Raw genomic sequence first — 6549 nt, 5'->3', positions numbered from 1 at the left:
ACATTCTTTGCAGTATTTCAGTTTGTCTCCAGTGTGTCTACGTTGATGTACTTTTAGGGTCTTTTGCCGACTGAAAGTTTTTCCACAGAGGTCACAATGAAAGTCTTTCCCACCACCACAGTGATGACAGGGTTGAGAACTGGATCCATCTGTGTCGCTCTGCTTCTAAACAAAGACACAAAGACAGTGTAAGTCAGTCCTTCAACATTTGTATCCTGAACGTCGCCTGAAATAAAGAGCATCTCTGCAGACGTCCAACTACATTTGACTGTTTCAGTTAACACACTCAGTTTACTGGGCTGCAATAACTACAATACTACCACCATAATACTACAGTAATACTAAAATCATAACTGAAAGGAAAATCTGAATAATCACTCAGAGCTGCTTTTCCATGCAGTAGAATTGCTAACATGCTAACACAGTTTAATGAGCAGAGTTGTTCCAAACAGTCAGGCTAAAATGACAAGATAACAATATAAATACATACCTCACAGTAGCTGCACTTGTAGAGTCTCTTTCTGGTGTGGATCTGTTGGTGTTGTCTCAGGTGACGTGGAGATTTAAAAGTCTTCTCACACAGGTCACATTGATAAGGTCTCTCCTCAGTGTGGGTAAACATGTGTCGTTGTAAGTCTGTGTGAGTTATAAACTCTTTGCCACACTGTTCACAGCAGTACACATCATGTCTGTTGTGAATGCGTAGGTGTGTATTTTGGTGCCCTCTCTGGCTGAACGTTTTTCCACACAAGTCACAGCTGAACGGTCTCTCTCCAGTGTGGATGACCTGATGCTGTTTTAGTTTATCCCTCACAGTAAAACCCTTCCCACACTCGTCACAGCTGTATGGCTTAATTCCAGAGTGGGTAACTAGATGCCTCTGTAAGTTGCTACTTTGAGTAAAAGCTCTGCCACACTGATCACAGCTGTACGCTTTAACTCCACTGTGGATGAGTTGGTGTGTTTTTAGGTAACCCTTCCTGGAAAAAGACTTTCCACACAAGTCACAGCTGAACGGTCTCTCTCCAGTGTGGATGACCTGATGCTGTTTTAGTTTATCCCTCACAGTAAAACCCTTCCCACACTCGTCACAGCTGTATGCCTTAATTCCAGAGTGGGTAACTAGATGCCTCTGTAAGTGGCTACTGTGAGTAAAAGCTCTGCCACACTGATCACAGCTGTACGCTTTAACTCCACTGTGGATGAGTTGGTGTGTTTTTAGGTAACCCTTCAAGGAAAAAGACTTTCCACACAAGTCACAGCTGAACGGTCTCTCTCCAGTGTGGATGACCTGATGCTGTTTTAGTTTAGCCCTCACAGTAAAACCCTTCCCACACTCGTCACAGGTGTGTTTTTTCTCTCCCTTTCTTCTGTGAGGTTTGTCGGCCTCCTGAGAGCGCTGACTTCTGGCTCCATGTTGGTCCTGCAGTGACAGAGATACAAACAGAGGCAGTGAGTGAAATGCAGTCGTGGAACAAACTCAACCTTCAAACTCCATTAACACTAGTTTTAAACCTGAAGGTGGAGCGTGGCACCAAACACCTTAAAGGTCTCTTATCCCCACCTGCTGGTAGTTCTAACACATTACATCCAACCTGCTGTTAAAGATTGTTCATGACTGTTCAAACACTAAAATCATGCACACACACACACACACACACACACACACACACACACACACACACACACACACACACACACACACACACACACACACATTATTTTATAATTTAGATTATTTTGTTGTTTCCTATTACATATTTCTATAATTTGTATAGATTTATACAGAATTATTCAGTGATAATAAATCCTATGTTTGTTTATTCTAAAGGAACCCCGTTAGCTTCCACAACAGATGTTGCTCGTCTTCCGTCAAATACTCACATAAAATATTACACAATAAAGTGGATTCAAGATATCCACATAATTTCACTCTTACATCCACAGTGAGGTTTCACAATTGTTCAAATATAAGCAATCAATAATAATAATAATAATATCAATAACATTGAGGCACATTACACAAATTTCAAAAACAAATCATGTCTTACAATATTTACAACAACTAAAAGCTCTGTAAATCGGCTTTTAAGTGTTCATTGAAGTTTTGAATAATTCTCTAATTTTTTAAGGCAACTTATTCCACTTAAAAGTTGCTCTAAATGTAACAGTTTTACAAAACGTTACTTTTAACTCGAGCATTTACTAAATTGCAGCTTGTTGAAAACTGTGTAATATGATGATGTATTTCATCTGGATACTGCAGCTGAGCAGAATAAATGTGGTGTGTTTAACAGAATTGCTTTCTTTAGAACTACAAGTAAGCCATAGAATATTTTAGCCTGTACAGGAAGCCAAGAAAGGTTATTATGCATTTTATCAATATTAGTATAGTATGAACATCTTCACACTAATCTGGACGCCTTATTCTGGACTAACTGAAGTCTGTTAAGATCTGTCTTATTAGCTGCTGACCAAATGATTGAACAATACTCCAGATGAGACATTACTAGTGCATTAATGACATCTTTCATAATGAAGAAGTGATACACAAAGAGCATTTCATAGCCATAGCTATGCCTTGTCGGCAGAGTTATGTGACATTAGTGATGTTTGTACTTTCAGCGTTAACTTGGTTTTAAAGCCTTTAAAATATACGCCGTTCAATAGTCGACCTTCATCTGACAGAGAATGTGATGATTTTGTGGATAATTAAAGTCAGTCATATATCCACAAACACAACAAGCTGAAAGTCAGTGATGCTGCTCGGTTTGCAGTCCTGAACATCACGGCACAAGCAGGATTCACTGCACTGTTAATGTTAGCTGTGTTATATTGCTGCCTCTGTTCGGTGGTGTCGAGCCAAACGCACTTTAACGTGTGTTTGAACGAGCTGACGGTTCACTCGTTAAGCTGAAAGAAAGATGCTTTAATCACAGCAGTCACACATGTGTCCACTGCACCATCTGGAACTCTTCTTGTTTACACTCGTAATAACACAAACACTAAATCCTGCTTCTCTGGTGCTGTTGTGTAGCAGTGTGTACACCTGAGACTGTCACCTGTCTGTCTGTCCTGCACTCTCTCTCTGTTTCTTTCTCTCTGATTGTGGAATAAAAGTATGAACATGTGTTTATAAGTTACACTTGTGTTTGAATCCTGCAGCTTATCACACATTTGATTTCCATGTGTGACGACTGCAAGTGTCCAGAGTGAGGACAGACTGAGGGAGCCACTGCTGCACATCATCTGTGAGGCTTTGCAGCCCTGATGATCCACCAGGACAAACTCAGCAGTGTGTGAGGAAGAGGAGGAGGAAGAGCCAGCAGCAGCTGACAGATGGAGAGAATAGACAGACTGTTCCCTGTTTGTGAAGGACTGCTAGGAAAGTTTAACATAACTGTCTGTGCTGAATCAGTCTTATTAGGTAATGTTCAAATAATGTGATCATCCCAGTGTTTTCAGTGTGGGAGAAAGTACTCAGGGCCTTCAAGTTACACACTATGAAAGGCAGCAACAAGTTTAATGTTCAGAAACCTAAAGTCTGTATCAGCAGCAGAATGGAGCTAAAATAAATGTTGGTTTCAGTTCTATGAAGCTTTGAGTATTTTGGATCAGTAGCTGCTGTGTTTGTTGCATCATATTGCTGTAATTGTTTATATGCTTTATGTATATTTCAGTAAAATCATAATTCACGTCGGCAGTAATGACACCCGGTTACGCCAATCGGAGGTCACTATAATCAATATTGAATCTGTGTGCAACGTTGCCAAAACAATGTCGGACTCTGTAGTTTTCTCTGGTCCCCTCCCCAATCAGACCAGGAGTGACATGTTTAGCCGCATGTTCTCCTTAAATTGCTGGCTGTCTGATTGGTGTCCCAGAAACGATGTGGGCTTCATAGATAATTGGCAAACCTTCTGGAGGAAACCTGGTCTTGTTTGGAGAGACGGCATCCATCCCACTTTGGATGGAGCAGCTCTCATTTCTAGAAATATGGACAAATTTATTAAACCCCCCAAAATATGACTATCCAGAGTTGGGACCAGGAAGCAGAGTTGCAGTCTTACACGCCTCTCTGCAGCTTCTCTCCTCCTGCTACCCCCCCAAAAACCCATCTCCATAGAGACTGTGTCAGCTCCCAAAAAGACAAAAAACAAACTAAAAACCAGCAACAAACAACTTAAACATAAACAATTACAAAGAAAGAACAATACAGTATCCACATCTGAACCAAAGAGTAAAACAGTGAAATGTGGATTATTAAATATTAGGTCTCTCTCCTCCAAGTCTCTGTTAGTACATGACTTAATAATTGATCAACAAATTGATTTAACTTCCATGTAGATGCTAAAAATGACAGCCTCAACATGGCATTTAATCTGTTATTAGACTCAATTGGTTTCTCTCAAAATGTAAAAGAACCCACCCACCACTTTAATCACACTCTAGATCTTGTTTTAACATATGGCATAGAAACTGAACATTTAACAGTGTTTCCTGAAAACCCTCTCCTGTCTGATCATTTCCTGATAACATTTACATTTACAATAATTGATTACACAGCGGTGGAGAGTAGACTTTATCACAGTAGATGTCTTTCTGAAAGCGCTGTAACTAAGTTTAAGAATATAATCCACCCACTGTTATCATCTCCAATGCCCTGTACCAACACAGAGCAGAGCAGCTATCTGAACGCTACCCCAACAGAGGTCGATTTTCTTGTTAATAATTTCACCTCCTCACTACGTACGACTCTGGATACTGTAGCTCCTGTGAAAACTAAGGTCTCTAATCAGAAGTACCTGACTCCGTGGTATAATTCTCAAACACTTACCCTAAAGCAGATGACTCGTAAGCTGGAGAGGAAATGGCGTGTCACAAATTTAGAGGATCATCATTTAGCCTGGAGAAATAGTTTGTTGCTTTATAAGAAAGCCCTCCGCAAAGCCAGAACATCTTACTATTCATCACTGATTGAAGAAAATAAGAACAACCCCAGGTTTCTCTTCAGCTCTGTAGCCAGGCTGACAAAAAGTCAGAGCTCGTTTGAGCCAACCATCCCTTTAACGTTAACTAGTAATGACTTCATGAACTTCTTCACAAATAAAATTTTTATCATTAGAGAAAAAATGACCAATAATCATCCCACAGATGTAATATTATCTACAGCTACTCTTAGTACCATTGATGTTAAGTTAGACTCTTTTTCTCCAATTGATCTTTCTGAGTTAACTTCAATAATTACTTCCTCCAAACCATCAACGTGTCTTTTAGACCCCATTCCTACAAAACTGCTCAAAGAAGTCCTGCCATTAATTAATTCTTCGATCTTAAATATGATCAACCTATCTCTAATGATCGGCTATGTACCACAGGCCTTCAAGCTGGCTGTAGTTAAACCTTTACTCAAAAAGCCATCTCTAGACCCAGCAGTCTTAGCTAATTATAGGCCAATCTCCAACCTTCCTTTCATATCAAATAGGGCTGGGCGATATGACCCAAAATTCATATCTCGATATTTTTTAGCTTGTTGGCGATATAAGATATATATCTATATATAGAGCAGATGTACATAAAATTTACTCAAAAATAAATTATGAGCATTTATTAAATAATAATGCTCCATAAATAAAAGAAAACAATGTTGTTTTTGTGCATAACAAAAAGCTCACAATTGTGCAGTCAAAATGTAAACTAAAAGACGCTGAGCACAATAACAAAGACAGATTTCACAGCTGCTCAGTTCCCAACTTGTACTGCGTGACTGACAGCCTGGAGTTTGAAATCCGCTTCGCAACCACGTCTCTTAACAGGTGCCATTTATGGTCCTTATACACAGTAGGGTAATATTGTAATATTGTGTTGAAGCACAGTACGTATCACTCCGCGAGGCTCAGCCGTAATGCTCTGACAATCCATCAAGCGGTGCAGCTCCGTAGCTTACCAAAGTCGTACTAAAACATTTTTTGACAGATTGCTGAGCGCCGTGTTCCACATAAAATCGGTTCGCAGCCATCAAGCATAACCAGAATTCATACATAAGGCGCGCTGTCAACTTTTGAGAAAATGAAAGGATTTTAGTCCGTGCACCACCTCTGGGCTGCATGCCGTTAGCGTGGTTAGCTCGTTAGCGTGGTTAGCTAGCTAACACGTTGACGGCGTCCAGCCCCACACACGGGTCGATGCGCAGTAACTCGTTAATGGAGATTTGCCGTGTCCATCTTGTCGCTTCCTGCAGGTGAAGCAATGGGGGAGGAGGGGGAGTTGTGTTCAGTGAAGGAGAGGCGAGGCCGAGTAACGTTGTGAAGACGAAAGTGGACGAAAGAGAGGCAAACTTGCGGCTCCACAGGTATAATTATAATGTAACATAGACTATATCGATATAAAGGATATTGTCACATCTTATATCTCGTATAAAAATATATCGATATTTTTTAAAAACTCGATATATCGCCCAGCTCTAATATCAAACATCCTTGAAAGAGTAGTTGTCAAACAGCTAACAGATCATCTGCAGAGGAATGGTTTATTTGAAGAGTTTCAGTC

The sequence above is a fragment of the Maylandia zebra genome, linkage group LG2 (assembly GCF_041146795.1).
Source record: "Maylandia zebra isolate NMK-2024a linkage group LG2, Mzebra_GT3a, whole genome shotgun sequence".
Lineage (NCBI taxonomy): Eukaryota > Metazoa > Chordata > Actinopteri > Cichliformes > Cichlidae > Maylandia > Maylandia zebra.
The sequence above is the reverse complement of the archived record's forward strand: the minus strand, read 5'-3'. Positions refer to the sequence as shown.